General features: G+C 38.9%; 1 pseudogene; it reads right to left on the bottom strand.

Annotated features, from left to right (window-relative positions):
• Positions 1 to 9,137: 9,137 nt before the first annotated feature.
• On the bottom strand, positions 9,138 to 10,638 carry LOC138164148 (caM kinase-like vesicle-associated protein pseudogene; annotated as a pseudogene).
• Between the last annotated feature and the right edge of the window lie 7,927 nt (positions 10,639 to 18,565).

Here is an 18,565-nt window from a genome sequence, read left to right as displayed (position 1 = left end):
GAGATCACATCAACATACTCAGCAGCAACGTAGGAGTAATTCCTTTTCTCAGGTTCTTCCCAGAAGGTGAGTTTGAGGAGCAGAATGCCAGAAATCAGTAGCAGGTCCCTAGTGATGCTATCGATTCTGAAATCCTTACTCCCAATTTGTTTCAACTCCTTCTTTTTGTTTTTCTTCCAGAAATCCCCAGAAAGTAATTGCAGAACATCTATTCTTCACAGTGTTCCTATGTGGTACATTTTGGGCTAAGTTCTTTATGCCAATGTGGGTTACATTCTAATAAATAAATTTTAACAGCTTAAAATTGCATGAAGACTTTTGGGATCCATGTATATTTTTGTATCAATTTGTTTATTTATCTTAGACAGCAGATATTCATCAAAGAAATTTGCTTTAAATATTTTTTCTAGTTTTTCCCATTTTATTTCTCTTTTATTTTTCACTTTGCTTGTTAGTATGAAGATATATTGGTGAATATTTTTTATCACAAATCACCTGACTTTATTCGTGGTTTTCCTAATATAGTCTTTAGTTTCACCAAATACCATGGCATTCATTATCATTTCAATTGAGCTAATAATGAAGGCTGGTGACATGTAGCATTTTTTTTTGTTTTCTGTGTCTTCACATGTGGTTTTTGTATCAATTTTTATTATTTCCCACCTTATTCCAACAAGCATGTATTTAGTGGGAGAATCTATGCTCCATGCTGGCGTTTCAAAGACAAACCCAAACATTTCATGCCTTTGTGGTTTTTGCTTTTCTTCAAAGGCGTGGTAGGGGTGTTGGGAGCAGAGTTAAAGTCAATTTAGGGGAGGGGAAACAGCATGGAATTAAAGAAGTATACTCATTCAACATTACTTTAAGGGGGAGAATTGTTTAACAATTTGCTTTATAACTGACTGGTCTTAAACTCTGTAACTATTGTTAATGAAGTTAGTATCATAGAATCAGGATTAGAATTTTAAGGGGCCTTAGAGGACATCTAGTTCAAAGCATTCATTTTACAGATAAGGAAATTTAAGACAGTATTTAAGTGACTTGTCTAGAGTCACAATGTAGTAAGTGTCTGAGTCAGCTTTTGAAGCTAGGTTTTCCTCACTTTAAGTTCAGGATTCTATTTACTTCTCCCTACCACTCAAATGGTATAAGTAGATATACCACCTCTTTTCATTATTTTTCATTTCATTACTCTGCTCATTTTATTTCACCTAATGTCTTTTTTATCTGTTCCTTTCTTTATGTTCTTTATGCTACTACCCTGATTTAGGTACTTTTTGAACCTCATGCAAACCCATTGGTGGACATCAGTCCTCCCTGTGCCTTCATGAAAGAGTTGTACAGTCAGGAAAAGGATAGCTCTTCAGTCTCTCAAAAGAATCTCTTTGGAATCTGTTTAGACTCTTTTGGTTTTGAAGTTGTTTCATGATTTATGTGGTGAAAAGCATAATTTTATTTATATTATCTTTTATTATATTATACAATAGACTCCTAATTGGTTTCCATGCCTCCTGATTCTGCTCACATATTTGTGCCACATTATTCTCCCAAGAGCACTAATTTAATTATTATAGCATAATATTCTACTTAAAATGATCCAAGCATTCACTTATTATCCATTTTCTACTAAATTAAGTCCATATTTCTGAGATTATCATTCAAGGCCATAGCACCAACACAATATTCACAGCACTGATGTGACATATATATGCCAGCATAGTGCTTAAATGCAAACTATAACAGGCTCTGCATATATGACAGAACCAAACATTTATTCAGACAACAGAACACTAAATCCCAAATGATAAGTTGATTCCATTATAGTAGCAAAGAATTTAATAAGGCAAAACTGCACAGATTGCCACAACATCCTTTAGCCTTCCCACAAACCAACATTTACTCACTAACCTACCTATCTCCCTGGGGTGAGGCCTCTCTCTCCTGTGCACACTCTTCCCACTATAGGTTCCATGTGATTACATTCAGCCATTTCGTCCATTATTTTATTTTATTTTTTTCTACATGCCCTGCCTGTTCCCTTGTCTAGGTCATACGTGTCCTCAGTAACATCAGGAAATTATACATATATTTCCCTTCCTTCATTTATGTATCAAGTTCCTTCTTCCCTTCCTCCCTCCCTCCCTTTCTCCCTTTCTCTGTCTCTCTCTGTCTCTTCCTTGCTTCGTAAAGTTAAAGTTTGTTTTGCTTGTGACTATTTTCTCCCTGGTTCTCCTCTATCTCTGCCACTTCCTGCTTCTCTTTCAACTGAAAATTATTTATAAGCTATTCTTTGTGTGTATATATATTTTTTTCAACAATCTTTTGTCTAATTCAGAGGGGATTTTATGTAATGTATACTCCTCTTTTTCCATGTTAGTATACTCTTTCTCTTACACACTACAATTATGAGAAATAGTCAATTCTACCTCTTCTTTCTCCTTTCTTCTCTGGTATATTACTATTCTTTCTCCTCTTTAGAACATCAGAACAAAATAAAACCATCCTAGGCCCTCTGTCTAACTTCTATAACTCCTCTCAACTTTAGAGTTCTTAAGGAAAATTTGTATCTTTTCCCTTTCTTTTAGAATACAGTACTTAATTATTATTCCAATTACTTAAACATATTTACTTGAGTTCCCTTTAATTCTTGTCTTTTCTTTCAAATTTCTACTCAGCTCTAATATTTTCATAAGGAATGCTTGAAAATTCTGTATTTCCTTAAAGGTTTATTTTTTGCCAGTCAGATTATATATTTATTTCATAGGACTAACTTATTCTTGGTTGTAAATCTTCATCTTTTACCTTTTGGAATAGTGTAACCCAGGATTTTTGTCCCTTATGATTGTGGTTGCCAAGTCTTGTGTGATCCTGACCAGGGTTTCTTGGTAATTAAACTCTTTCTTTCTGGCTTTTTGTAGTACTTTTTTCTTTGATTTCATTTTGATTCTGGCACTTGCGCTTTTTGATTTTCACAGTTTGTTCCAATGGTGAGAATTGATACTTTCTGCTTTTGCTTTGTCCTCTGTTTTACATCCAGGCAGCTTTTATTAATGATATTGAGAATTCCTTTCTTTTTTGGTCATGAATTTGAGGGAGTTAGATGATTCTTAAAGTAGCTCTCTTCTGCTTTCTAGACCAGTTGGTTTTGACAGTAGGTACCTTATTTTCTAGACCAGTTGGTTTTGAAAGTATATACCTGGTTTTCCCCAATATTTTGATTTTGTTCTAATATTTACTTTTTCTGGAGTCATTGATTTCTGTTTAGAGTATTCTAAATATTTGGGAGTCTTTACTTGCATATGGTTTAGTACCTTACTTTTGAAGCTATTTATTTTCCCTACAATTCCCTCTTTCAACTAACTTATTTTACTTTTAGTTTTATTTTTTCCTTAGATTTATTCTGAGATTTTTATAGAATTTGTTGCCAAACAATTTTTCTTTTTGTGAGGTTCTAGTTATTATTTCTATAAAGTTATTCTTGTCTTTAGAATTTGCCTCTTGGGCTTCACTCAATCAGTAAATATTTTTTCATACTGTTTGGTTTCTATTTTGCCTACTTTTTCATTTGTAGATGGCAAATTGTAGATTGTGGTCATGCTATGTTTGGTCCTGACATTGATTTTTCTGTGCTCTTGTTGATTTCCACTTTCCTGATATATATGTGCTCAGAGTGTTACTAAGTTTCAACCCTCCTATCAGTCTGGGTTCAAAGTGCTATTGTTTTCAGCACCCCCTGAAGATTCTCCTTTTAGAATGCTATAGACATTTTTTTTTGAGAACTCTACTCTGAGTACCGCTGCCTCCTCTCTTAGCATTCCTAATCAGGTCAGAGTTCTGAGCATTTCCAGCCACCCTGAAGCTTCCTTCTCTGTACACTTCTCTTTCTGCCTTACATTATAGAGTATTGCAGGCTTCTGGTACCCTTAGAGCATCTCTGGGTCACACTTGAAGGCTTCTGGGGTTTTGTTTTATTTTGTTTTTTCCTTCTCAGCTGGCTTTTTTAGTGTAATTCTTTTTCCCCAGTGCCTGCAGGCGCAGTCTATCTTTCCTTTCAACCCTGAGATGTATGAAGGTTCTTACTATATTTTCTCTTGACATTAATTGATCTGTTACTCATTTTAGACCTTTTTTGGAGCTCATGTGTGAGAGCTGGCTTTTGCTATTATGGTTCACACACCCATATTAACTGGAAATGCCCTCCTTTTGACAATAAATTGTATCCTTTCTGCTAGCTGACCCTGGGGCAGCCATTTCCTTCTTGATTTCCAATCGTCCTCAGACTATCTCACTTTTCATTATCCTTAGTTAAGACCTTCCCTGAAGAACAGAACTTTATCCTAGTCTATTACTCCAAAATGAATTTTCAAAGTGTGTCTGCAATGGCCTGCTGCTCAGACCCTGTTGCTTACAGTAGAGTCATTTTAGCCAGAAACATTTTTAGAAATAATAAAGTTTTGAAAGAGAATTGAACCATAGTGGGAAATTTTACACGGTTTTTTTTTTTTTTTGCCATAATGTAATAGTTTCTTATTGTATCATTCTTTTAACCATGAAATAAGTAGTGCAATAGTTGACTTGTACCAGAACCTCACAAAGTAGTTGTGCAATGTGATGGAATGTTTTAAACACAGTAATGACTCATGAACAAAATGACAAAAAGTGTATTTTGAAAGAAAATGTTCTTTGTATTTTAAGATAATATTATAACTTTTCAAAGCAAAATGATTTCTTAAACATCAGTCTTTCCAGTATCTATTTAAGTTTTGTTTACTTTCTTCTCTCTGCTCTTTGACGATAGAAAGTGCGCTAATGGTTATTTTTCTCCCCAGCCCCACCTGATTTCATTTCTTTTTTCTCATACCCACAGAATTGCCAAATTTACATTTACATTGAGAGAATATTTGAAATATTTTAACTGGAATTCATTGAAAAAAATCATAAAAATGGGTGTATTTTTTAAAGATATGTATGCTAAATTCATTTTCAGCTTCTAAAATTTTACCTTCTTTCCAAGACAATATTATGCATTTAAATGGCTGAAAATCAACCACTGTATTAATTCCTGTGATCGATTCTGATAACTAGACTGAGTGAATAGATGGGTGTTGCATCTTAGGGGCAATGTATTTCACTTAAAAATGGTTTTTAAAAAATGACCTTTTTTCTGTTCTGTAACTTTGTATACCTTTTTGAGATTTGCTGTTTAACTTGAATAGAGCACTAGGTGTCAGAGTAGCTACATCACAAATTCCCTTCTTTTGAGAGTCTTGTTACTTTAGAGTGCTGAAACAGAATCTCAAGACATAACCATCTGTGGCTATGTGAGACTTAACCAACTAATATCTTAGCCAACTTTTTCTTGACAGAAAACTGGCCGAAATAATTCACAAACAGATGCTTCCAAGATATTGGCTTTGGAGTTTTTGTTTCAGATCCTTCTTCGCTACATGACCCCAACTCCCTCTATACCCTCTCTGCCTCCATCACCTTCATTTCAATTTTTTTCAGCTTCACTGCTTTAAATCGCTTGAGGTAGAGGGAACTATGGCTGGGAAGTCTAGAGGGCAATGACTCCAGTGTCCTAAGTAAACTTCTAGGTAGACAAAAAGAATCCTAATAATGATTTTGCAGTGTAAACACAAAAGCATTTATTTCATAGCTCTTTCATTGATATATGTTGGACATATTTTCCCATAAGAAATTATTTTGAAATTTTTTGAGCCTCATATGCTTATTAGAAATACATACCCCCACCCCCCATATATAAGTATCCAGTTCAACAGATGTTTATTTTCTCAATTCTCCCTTCAAGACACTGATCTAAAATTGGAAAATTCAAAGTTCCCCATCTTGGAGAACCTTACAGTCTTTAGTGAAGAGAAATACACAAATAAGCATTTTTTTAATTGGGGGGGGGTGGCTTGTTTTTGATAATTTCACTGGTATACCTAGTGAGAATACTTCCAATACAGATCTGAAGTGGTTCTTTAACAGTTCTCCCACAAGGTGGTGCAGTGGATAGGGTGTTGAACTTGAAATTGGGAATACTGGAAGCCATTTAATGTCTCAGCCTCAATTCTTCCATCTGTAAAATATCATAATAATAGCACCTGCCTGACAGGGCTGTTATGAGGATCAAATGACATAACACAAATCAAGTACTTTGCAAACTTTAAAACACTATGTAAATATTAGCAATTGTTCAGCTTATTTTCTTAGAGAATTTGCTGTCAGACTGAGGTTAAGTCACTTGTTTAGGATCACACAGACAATATGTAGAGAGAGGATTTGAATCCAGGTTTTTCTAACTCTATAGATGTTCTGATGTCCACTATGCCCTTGCAGTTTCTATGACAGAAGTTCATGAAAAGTTCCCACAAAGCAGACCTGTACAAATGGTAAACTTCTTTCAGCCACAGATAAGGTAGACTAGAGACAGACTGTGGATGGTTGCTTGCCAAGGGTCCCATGGCAGTCAAGGGAGTACTCTATGGCAACCCTACATTTTTCTGGGACCACAGAAATCATTTGGCGAGATTGTATGTTGTGCAGGCCTACCACAGAAGGAGGACATAAAGTTCTATTGAGGATCAGAATGGAAAGCTTAATCATGTCTAGATGGAGAGGGAGGGCAAATCTAAGAAGCTTGTCCTTGAAAGAAATAGTATTTGAGCTGGATCTTGAAGACTGAATAGGAATTCACTATAAAAAGGTTATTTGAGTGGTATTCCAAGTTGAAGAATTATAGTAAGCAGAGGCATAGATGTTGAAATACTCTCAGCAAGCATTCGGTCAAAGAAGGTGGACCCAATTTGCACTTTAGAATGAGTGGTTTAGGATGAGTAGGGTGAAATAAACCTGAATTCTTATGGAACATGTTATTCAGTCCATTTGTGAATGTAAGAGCAATACAGTAAAAGGTAACTTTTTATTAGGGGATGGAGAGGGATGAGTTACAAGAAACAAATTTGCTCTTCTCTCAGCGATGCTGTCATCTATGCCCAGCTGTGTCTGTGTAAAAACCAAGTAGTATGGTTATAGAAAGTAAGATAGAAAAGTAGCGAAATTGTATCATTATCCATTTGGATGCTATGGAATACACAGCTCTTAACTACAGAAAGAAAATCCGTAGAACCTTAGTAATAGGAAAATCTATTAAAATCGTAGGGCCTATAACTACCAATGTGGGTGTGCCCCACCTTAAGGAAGAAGAGCATAAAAATACTGGCATTTACACAAATGATAAATTAGAGGGTGTATATTTGCATTAGAAAATCATTCATTGCTTTATGAGAGGTGTAATAGTAGGAATTTTCCAAATAATGAATCACTCGTGTACATTGAAAATCATTCCATTTCTTCCTAATTGATTTTTATGCCTTTTCACAGAAGCACAGAATTTGAGAGATAGTTCCAAGGGACTTCATTTGCCATTTAGTCTAGTCTATACATGAAAGGAACCTTGATTATATCATATTGAAGCGGTCATTAAGTTTCTTTTTGAAGGCCTCCCCAGAAGGGTGAATTCATCACCTCTTACGGCATACAGGGACACTTTTTTTTTGGCAGGGTGACATTTATTTGCCAATTACAGCAAGACGCACAGTCTAGCCCTGCTGGCCTCAGTGCCACATCAAACCCACGGGCATGCAGGGGAAGCTGGGGCACAACCATTGCAGAAACCCTCAGGCAGGGGGCAAGAGGCCTGGCATAGCCTGGGGTAGGGACACAGGGGCAGGGGGCTGGCATGGCTGCCCCTGCCCTTAGCAGCAAGTTCTTACAGGGGGTACCTGCCAAGTTCCTTCCCTTGATTCTTGGTTTCCTGGAGTGAGGAGCCAACAGAACCTAGCCCACATTCTCACCTTTCAGAAAAAGAAACTTGGGATTTCTCCAGGACCCCTGAAAGGTTAGCAAGGTGTTGTGTTCTAGACCTCCCTCCAGGCCGAGTGGGGGACAGGACAGAACTGAAGAACACTGAGTTTTTCTACCTCCATGTCACTGGTGAAATGGGTGATAGAGAAATCAACTCATGAAAAGGCAGATCCCCAAAATATAGAAACAATAGGAAATCGATATACTGAGGGTACTACCAGGTCTTGGTAATGGGTTGACAGCCTGAGAGGAAAGAGGAGGGCTGGGCTGGAAAAATTGGGACTTTGGAGATGGACTGAACTTCGGCCCCTGCTCCCTTGCATGGCTCAGGTTGACCATAGTACAAAGACTGTATCACCTGGCCCCTTCTCCTGGTCTCACCCTTTCTGCCCATCCCTCTTTGCCCCCTTCAACCTTTCTGCTCATTCCCATGATGAGGGTTCAGCTCAAGCCTCCCCTAATGCTTCTCTCCCCAATTTAGCTGTCCAGTTTGGTATTACTCTCTCTGTCCCTTGGCCCTCTGGGACATTTTTCAGGACCATCCAAAGCTACCGGAATCTGGAAGGGTAAGACTAAGAAGCAAGGATGAGGTTCCTGGCAAAGATTTCCAAGAAGGCCAGGGCAGTGGGCACTCAGGACAGCTTCTCTTTGCATCTGTGTGCACTTTGCTCTTCCACATTTTCTAAATGGCTCCCACTCTTTTTCTACTTCCTGAGGTCACGGAGGGTAGGAGGTCACTTGTCTTGCCCTCTGTGGTCATATGTACCTTTTACCTTCCGTCTTATTCTGCCCCTAACCTTTCTGTCCATATGCAAAGAGGGACCCATACATTCACCAGAGAGGCTGAGGGGGGTCTCCTTGATCCCTCACCCCACAGCCTCACCACATGACCAGCTCTCAGGGGAAGCCTCCCCACCAAAGACTGGGAGTGGACAGGACCTGTGGGACCTAGGAGAATCATGAGGGCAGAGGGGAAGGGACTGGGGGGGGGGACAGTGTCCCTAGAGCAGTGTCCAGCAAGGAACAGAAATAGGAGAAGCCAGCAAAATACAAAAAAAGCCACAAAAAATCCACGCAGGGGCCAGGGCCAGCCAGATCTTCCCCTACTCACTGGCACATACAGAGGGACAGACAGTTCTCTTGCAGCCCCTAGGGATCCACCCCACAGGGGATGGGGCCAGGCCATACCCCCTGACCACAGACTGCCACATGGCATGGCTAGGCTGTGGTCCTTCCAGGAAACAGGGGTTGTCATGCCAGTGATTCTATGTACAGTGAGACCCTCCCCCATGCCCACTGCCCCCTTCACCCTCCCCCCACCCATTCCCTTGCGGGGCTAAGCCGGTCTCCTCGCTCCTCACCTCCTGGGCGGGGCTGGCAACCTCTTCTCCTTTACTCGTGGAAGGAGCCTGTATCAAGTGGACCCTCGAAGCCATGCTGTCCAGTTGCGCTGGGGCTAGCTCAGGTGACACAGCTGACTTGGCGGCACACAGCTGCTTTGGGGGGCTGGTGTAGTGTGCTCTTCTGTAGCAGGTGTGGCTCTCCCTCCACTCACTGGGGGTAGCGCTCCTGTCAGTGGTTGGGGTGACGCTGCAGTTAGTGGCCAGGGTGACACTGCCGTCGGTGGCTGGGGTGGCACTACCATCAGTGGCAGACATGTCACCACTTTCAGCAGCAGGCTTGGCAGAGCTCGCTGCTGCTCAAGTGGCACTACCCTCAGGCGCTGCAGATGTGTCTCCTCCAACCGCAGCCTGCTTGGCAGTGTTTGTGGCTGGAGCAGCCTGGGCAGCAGATGCAGTGGATTGCTCCGGAGCTGTTTCATGAGTGTGGTCACTCAGACAGCTTTCTTCCACTTGGCCCTAGCAAAATTCTTCTCAATCTGGGCACAGACTCCATCATTGATATTTTCATCTGAAGCAGCATTTCCTAAAATCTATTCATGGGAAATAACCTCTTCAGCAGTGAATCTCTGGTACTGCTCCACTTACATCAATCGGGGCACCAGATCTTTGGCTGCCTGTGTCTTCCCAGTATGGGGAGTCAAACTAGTAGCCTCCAGCAAGGATCTTGCAAAACAAGTTTTTGTCATGGTTTTCATATTCATTTTCTTCCACCTCCTCATAAAAGGGGGAGTTTCCTGACAGCAGAATATACATGATGACTCCAATTGCCCAGCAATCCACAGGCCTGCCATACCTCCGTCGGCCTACCACCTCAGGGTCCAGGTACTCTGGGGTCTTGCAGGATTCCTTGATGAATCCATTCTCTAGTTTGGCCAAGTGGAAGTCAATGATGATAATCTTGGAATTCTTCAGCCTCTTGTAGTACACCAGGGTTTTGATGCACAATCTTCAGGGAGTGCAAGTAGGCCACGGCCTCCAGACCTTGTTGCACCATGTTGCTCGTGTCTCGCTCCGAGTAGTATACCTGGTCTAAGATCCAGTCAAACACTTCCCTCCCCGTGGCCAGCTCTAAGAAAATGAAGTATTCTTTGCCGGTCACAATCATGTCCACCAGCTGCAGGAAGTTGGGGTACTTCACTATTTTCAGGATAATGATCTCATTCTTAGCTGCTTTGGGCACCTTCCACCCATCTCGCTTTAGGAACTTCTTACAGGTATGCAGTTTCCCTGTCGCCTTATCCTTGGCCCAAAATATCTCACAGAACTCTTCCGTTTTGATCACCTGCCCGAAGTCATATCTGTCTGCAACCTCCGACGGCTGGTTATAGTCCTTTTCTCCCAGAGTCACTCAGACAAACGCCATTGCCAGGCCCGGTCTGTAGTGCCTGTCCCGTCAGGAGGAGGAAGCTTCCGACTCGAGGATCAAGGGCCTCCGGAGGGTCCAGGGATTCTGCAGTTGGCGGCAGGACAGAGTCCGCTCCAGGCAGGGGAGATGCGGCAACGAGTTCAGCCTCTCCCCAGCTCCGGCTGTGCTCCCCAGCGCAAGATTCACACCCCAGGGACACTTTTAAACAGCCCTAATTGTTAGGAATGGTTTCCTGACATCAGGTCTAAATTTACCTCTGCATCTTCTACCCATTGCTTCTGGTTTTGCCCTCTAGGGCACAGCACAAAGTATCTGTTAATCTTTCCTCCATAGGAAAGACTTTCAAATGCTGGAAGGTGGCTATCATTTCCTCCTGAGTATTCTCTGCTCCAAAATAAACATCCTTTGCTATGATATGTACTCAATGCCTTTCACCACTCTCATTGCCTTCCTCCCCAAACTCTCTAGCTTATCGCTGTTCTTCTTAAGTTATGCTCATGTATCTGAACATAATATTTCAGATGGGATCTAACCTGGGCTAATGACAGTGGTTTCTCCATAACCCTGGGACTTTAAATCACTGCAACCCAAGTTCATGTGAACATTTTTGATTGCCCTCTAAAAGTGCTTAACTCACCTTGAAGTTATGGTCCATTAAGGCCCTCAAATCTCTTTTCAGAATAACTGTTGTCTAACTATACCTCCTCTTTCTTGTACTGGAAAACTTCGTGTGTGTGTGTGTGTGTGTGTGTGTGTGTGTGTGTAATGGGAATGTAAATTTTAAAGATCTTCCCTGCCCCTAGGCTAAAGTGCACCTGGAGCCTGGGGTGGGAGGCTTGTTTTTCAGTAGATACTTTTTGATTGGCCAGTGGGTCCAAAAGGTTGTTACATTCTCTGAGCCAGGGGGAGGCTATATAAGCCCTGGTGTGTAGCTTTGTTTTGGGGGGCTCACTTTGAGAAGTGTTCTGTGATTTGATATGGATTCTGGGAAGCCTTTGTCCTGAGCCCCCCAGCTTTGAAAAACCCAGATGTTGAAACCCAGATGTTGACTGGGTATGGATGTAGTTTGGAAATCTGTCTACTTGATCTGTTTCTGTCTTGATAATTCTGCCTGTATACTTTGAAGTTCGGGGTGCTGACCTTTTTCCCCTGAACAAGGTAAACGATATATGTCTGACTGATTAAAGTAAGCTTGTTAACCCATTTTGAGTTGCTTTCCTTTAACATAGCAGATCCAAGAACCTGTGGTGGCGGCAAACCCTGAGGACGCTTGGGGTGCTTGCCGCTACAGAGTGTGAGTGCATGCACACACATGTGTGCACTGTGGTATAAAAACTTACACTAGTTCTTAATGAATTTCATCTTTTCAGCCCTAATTTTAACCTGTCAGTATCCTTTTGCATCCTGACTCTTGTCATCCAGTGTGTTTAGCTATCCTAGCATTGTGTCATCTTTAAATTCAATAAACATGTTGTCTATGCTCTTATCTAAGTCATTGATAAAAATGTTAATAGTATAGGCACAAGTTCAGATCCCTGGTGTACTCCTTTGGAGACCTCTTGCCATATCAACTTGGAAACATTAATTCTAGCAATCCACCCAATTCTAAATCTACCTGGCTATTTTATCATGTAATACTTATCTGTCCATGTTTATGAGAAATATCGTATGACATGCATTCTTTTTTTTTTTTTTTTGCTTTTTTGGAGGGGGGAGGGCAGGGCAGTTGGGGTTAAGAGACTTGCCCAAGGACACATGGCTAGTAAGTGTCATGTATCTAGTAAGTGTCAGGTATCTGAGGCAGGGTTTGAACCCAGGTCCTCTTGACTCCAGGGCTGGTGCTCTGTTCACTGTGTCATCTAGCTGCCCCAATGACATACATTCTTAAAGGTTTTACTAACATCTAGGTAGACCAAATCCACCTTATTCCCCTTCTGTACCAACTGGATAGTCCTGTTGAAAAGGGAAATTTGCCTATTCAGTCATGACTTATTTTTGATGAAGCTATTCTGGCTCTTTATATTCTCTCCCTCTCTGTCTAGATGTTCATTAATCATTTATTTAATGATCCTTTATGGAAATAGAAGTTAAACTCACTCTCACACAGATTGCATATTTTTGTACCAAGCCTCTCCGCCCCCCCCCCAACAAAAAGCAAACAACCAAATCAGAACAGCATTTGTCTTTCTCCAGTTTTGTGGTATATACCTAGTTTTCCATGCTGTTTCTAATGTGGCTGAGCAATCCCAACTGCCATTTCTTTGAGTGGTCAGTTGTTTATCTGAGGTTAGTTAGCTTGAATTTATCAAGGGCATATCCATCAAGTGATATAGCACTCTTGCTATTTCAGTATTTATCTTAGATATCAACTTCTGTGTCTTAGAAAAGGTCTACAGTAGATTTGTATGTGTTTATATACCCAGATATGCACATATATATGTATACATGTATATATGCATTTATATATATATATGTGATTTATATCCATGTGCATGTGTGTACACATATATGTATCTATATCTATAGATGTGTCTATATCTATATTTGTATAACTATCTATCTATTTATCTATCTATCAAAATCAACTAGGTGGCACAGTGGATAGAGTTTTCGGCATGGAATCAGTAAGACAAATCTTCCTGAATTCAAATCTGGTCTCAAATTGTTACTAGCAATGTGACTCAGGGCAAATCACTTACCCCTCTTTTCCTTCATTTCCTTATTTGTAAAATGAGTTGGAGTTGTAAACGGTAAACCACTCCAGTATCTCAGTTATGAAAACACCAAATTGAACCCAGAAGCTAGATATGACTAAAATAACTGAAGAACAACTCACACTCTTATTCTCTCTGTCTCTCTCTCCATTTATGTCTATCTATGTATCTGTCTACATACACAAATTCATATATATACACATATTCACACATATATACATACATATATGTATTTACACACATCTACATACACATATAGTATAGCTGGGAATCTTGAAGTTCTTTAAAAATGACTAACTGGGTTATGGGCTTTGGGTCCTAGAAATGAAGAAACTAACGAGTCTTCCCCCATTTCACATGATGAGTCATTTTAATTATCCAAGACTTCTCAGGTGAAGACTCTCTTCTTTTGCTGTGGCTTTTCTTACTCTACTAAAAATAAAATTACCACTCCTTTGAAAGGACCTAATGGACCGCAAACAGATAAGACCAGTGCTTTCAACCAGTACTATTTCTATAGTAATTCTTTTAGCCAGAGTGGGTAACAGCACATCTTTCTTATTTACTTTAATGTTGAAATGTCTTGAAATGAAATGTCATAAAAATTCCAAAACAGCAGTAAAATTTCTAAGGGCACCCCTCTTTATTGTATTTCTCTAACAGCTTCTTTGGTGCTTCATGAGTACATGTGTTTCTCAAATAACTCTGTTTCAGTCATTGAAGTATAGTTTGGATTTTTTCCCTGGCTTTGAAGTTTAGTATTGAGTTCAGACAATTTCTTTATGTTGTAGATATTTGTGTTGTAGATGTCTCCCCTGCTATTTTCCTCTCCTTTTTGGTCTCATCCTTCTGAGTAATTAGTATTTCCCTACCCCCAGGATGAAAAAAGATGTGTTAAGGCATTTTTGTACAGACCTTTGCTCCACAGGCCTTGTTTTTTAAGTTTCTGGAATAGAACATTGGTAAAAATGAGTCACAGTTTCTTTCTATATTTGTTTCTGAATCAAGAAGCCTAATTTTCTTAAAATTTTTCATGTACATTATTTCAAGTTGAAGGGAAATAGCTGAAATTTAACCCACTTCCTTTTAATTACACATTTGCAAGTACTATATAATTCTTTGTATTTATATTTTACAGAATAAATGGAACAGGGACACTTATTTGTTTTTACTGATGGGGAAAAGAAAAATACAAAGTAACTAGGTTTGTATTCCAAATTTTGGAGTCTTTTTTGTATTGCCATAGTTGTTTTATTAACTTTAAAATTGCTGATATGTACCAAATTTGTTCAATACACCAATCTAGGCTTAACAATACAGAGAATGAACTTGACTTTGATTCCTGGAAAAATTCTTAAAAATAGGTCATTAAAGGAGCTGTTAGAGAGTGTTATAAAGCACAAGCATGGCTTCATCAAGAACATATCAAGCCAGATTAAATGCATTTCCCTTTTTCACAAGACTACTAAACTAGTGAATGAGGGTAATGCTATGGTTATAGTTTATACAGATTTCAACAAAGTTTTTGATAAAGTATCTATGATTTTTGTGGAATAAATGGAGATTCATGGATTATGTGATAATACACTCAGATGAATTCTAGACTCTTTGCACGGCCAACCTCTTAGAGAGGTTGTTAATGTCATTATAGAAGAAGAAGGAAGTCTCTAGTTGAATCACTTCATTCATCACTTGCGGCTTCCAGCTTAGCTGATGCAGTTCTGAATTCTTCCACGTCTGTGTCTTTCTCTCATCTTTCTTGAGTGGGTCATTTTGTGTAGGTTCTTACCTTATACTTAGTCATCATGTTTTCATCTTCTGTCTATAATCAGACAAGCTAATATTTGTCTCCTAACCATAGAAACATTCTGTTGTCCATTATCACTCCAGTATATTACAGTTTGTCATATTCAAGTTAGCAACAATATATCTCAGAATTCTTGAATGAGAGTAACTGCTTCTCTTAGAACTCTATGAAAACCTGCATTCCAGGTAAGTTAACTTCTACTCCCTTGACAAAGGCTCAGAGGGTATGCTAATGAAAATTTCAGGTTACAAAAATCTGAAAGGGTTATTTTGACTGACAGATACGCATCCAAAAGTCTCTTGGAATGTTAAAGAATTGTGCTGAATCTATTAAGATGGAATTCCGTAGAGATAAATGGAAAGTATTATAATTGTGTACAAACAATCAATTGCACATATCAGAGACTGAGGAACAGTGAGTACAATAGTTCTGGTAAGTGATCTTAGAGTTTTAGTGAACTTTAAGTTCAATATGAGCCAGCAGTGTGATGTCACACCTGGAAAAGTAATGTGATCTTGGGATTCAGGCTTCTAAGAATATGATAGCAAAAGTCCCACTATACTCTGTCCTTGTCAGATATCACTTTGGTGAACTGTATTTAATTGTGGGGGGCATGGTTTCAGAAAGACATTGATAAGCTGACTAGGGTCCAGAGGAGGGTAAGCATAATAATGAAGGGCCTTAAATCTGTGCCATATGTGGATTGGTGAAAGGAACTGGGGATATTTTTCCTGGAGAAGAGAAGAGAAGACTTTGGAGTAGAGGGGAAGACCTATCATATAGAGAAGATATAAGACTTATTGTTTCTGGCACTAGAGGAAAGAACTAAGTCATCTGTATTAGTGTCAGAAAGGCAAATATGGACTTAAAAAGGAAAAAGTCTTGTGTACATTTAGAGCTGTCCAATTGTAGAATTAGCTGCCTCAAGGTACTGTTCTCCTTTTCAAACAGAGAATGAAAGATCAGCTGAAAAAATAGCCTAGAGCAGGAATTTTTTGGTGTGTATGATTTGGACTAAGTGACTGCTGAGGTTTCTTCCAGCCCTTAAATTCTGTGTCCTGTCATAGGATCATAGATTCACAACTGAAAGGGACTTTATAGGTGATCTATTCCAACTCCTTTTTTGCAAATGAGCAAATTGAGTCACAGAGAATGAAAAGATTTGCCAAGCATCAGACAGGTCATGACAATTAGAATTTAAATTCAGTTCTTCTGACTACAATATCAACTTCTCTATGTAAAGTATAAGATTTGTGTGTTTATATGTATGCATGTGTTTGTACCCATGGTCACACACATGAGTCTGCATGCATGGGAAGGTAGAGGCAAAAATGTGTGAAATACAAAAAGGAAAAATTATTGAGAAATCTCAATGATATATACAAACGGTTTCTGTCCAACTGACAATATTCAGTATGATAAACCAGATGTTCAGTTACCTCTATCCCTCTGTTTCTAAAGCTCCATATTTGATCATTGTCGCATAAACAATGATCTTTGATTCTAAACACATCAAGATCTCCAGCCCAGACTTGCTACTTATATTAACTACATGTGAAAGGAATGAGTGCTTTTGGGGAGAAGGTTGACACTGGACAACAATTCTAAATTCATTCCTGTTCAGTTTCATTGACAAATCCTGCATTTTTACTTGATGGGCCAAGAAAAAAGCAATGGGAGTGATCTTTTCCTGTTTTAATTTTAACACAGAGCTCTTCACAGATTTTGTTTATAGACATAACACCATTGACAATTTCCCATGTACTTAGACTCATAATACAATACAATTTACTTCGATCCTTCTTTCCCCTAATCCTTTACTTACAGAAAAGACGATATCCATTAAAATTCCTTCATGAATGCATCAAGTGAAAGATCCAAGCATGTGTTGTTTTTACAGAGGAAAAGGTGGCTAAGCAATTGAAGTCATTCCAGGCTTTTTCCTATTTTGACTAAGGTAAATAAGTTGTAAACTTTTAAATCCCCTAAAGTAATGTGGATGGCTCATCATTCTAGATCTAATATTTAAGAAAACAAATAAAAGAAAACTGATTTTAAGGAAAGAGACTTTCTCAGGCCAAATTGCATTCCCTGATGTGACACATTGAATTTCAAGGTTGAATCTAAATATAGGTGCTGTCAGAATAGCTGTTAAAAGCAAAAAATGACATATGAAAGAAATTCCTGATTGCTTAACTTGCCTATTCACTGACCTACTGTCTATTTCTTTCTTTAGATCTTTATTTTCTAAACACAGCCTTATACATGCAAGGGCAGGGGTAGTGGCAAGTTTTTCTTTTTTCAAAAAGAGTGATGCCATATTACACTGTAAATAAAGAAGGAAAGAAGGAAAAGAAGCAAAGAAGAAAGTAAGCAAAATAGTTCTCTTATTTTCTGGTGTTAGAAGGGCATAAGATATCATGATTAGCCAAAATGTTCCTTCACTTATATTACAACAGCAATTCCAGAAAATATTTATGTACTTCTGGTTTTTAGACTTAATGGAATTTAGAGCTGGAAAGGGCCCTTAGAAATCATCTAACAAATATTTTCATTTTACAGGTAATGAAACTGAGACTGATACACATTTATGAAGAATTGGTAAAGTTCACTACCAATATCAGGTACAAAGAACTTCCTCTTCTTTAAAACAGATTCAGATTTGGAAAAGACTTCAGAGTTTATTTGGTCCTTTATTCCTTCCACATTTTACAAGTGAGGAAATCGAGGCCTATGTTGACCAAATAACATGGCTAAATTCATATAGCCAAAGGAAAGCCAGGATGAAAACTCAGTTCTTTTGTCACCAATTCTGGTGTTATTCCATGAAAGAGTCATCTTTGGTCATCTGTTTCATTCTACTTATACCTGCCACATATCATTCCATTTTCTTTTGAGTCACTTGCACTTACACTTTTCTATGACTGTGGTATTCTATGAGTTATAGCTACACCAGGAGTTTGGGTAGATTTCTATTAATTCTTCAAAAAAATTAGGTTTCCACAAATATAGCAAATTAGTAAAGTGACTTTTGGTCACTCCAAGCTATACTTCTTCACTTCCCACTTAATTAAACAGGGTGTGATTCAGAATGGAATAGCCTCTCAGAATTTTAGGAAACCTCACCCATTTGAACCCATAAGTGAAACATAAATACCCTCTATAATTTCCTCTGGAATGTGGTCATCCAACCAGCCTTTAAGATCTCCAGTAAGGGAGTAAACCACAAACACCTGAAGTGGTCTATTCTATTTAGGGACAGGTGTAATCATTAGGGAATTTTGCCTTCTTAGTAGCCAAGAATATGCCTCTCTTCAATTTCCACAGATAGGTGCTAGTTTTGCCTTCTGGGTCAAGGCAGAACAAGTCAGATAAATCTTGTGATATGGCAGCTCTTCAAATA

Source organism: Petaurus breviceps, unplaced genomic scaffold (assembly GCF_028583685.1).
Source record: "Petaurus breviceps papuanus isolate PSGF00001 unplaced genomic scaffold, PetGlider_PUasm1.0 189, whole genome shotgun sequence".
Taxonomy (NCBI): Eukaryota; Metazoa; Chordata; class Mammalia; order Diprotodontia; family Petauridae; genus Petaurus; species Petaurus breviceps.
Note: the sequence above shows the minus strand (reverse complement) of the source record. Positions and strands in the feature narration are given on the sequence as shown.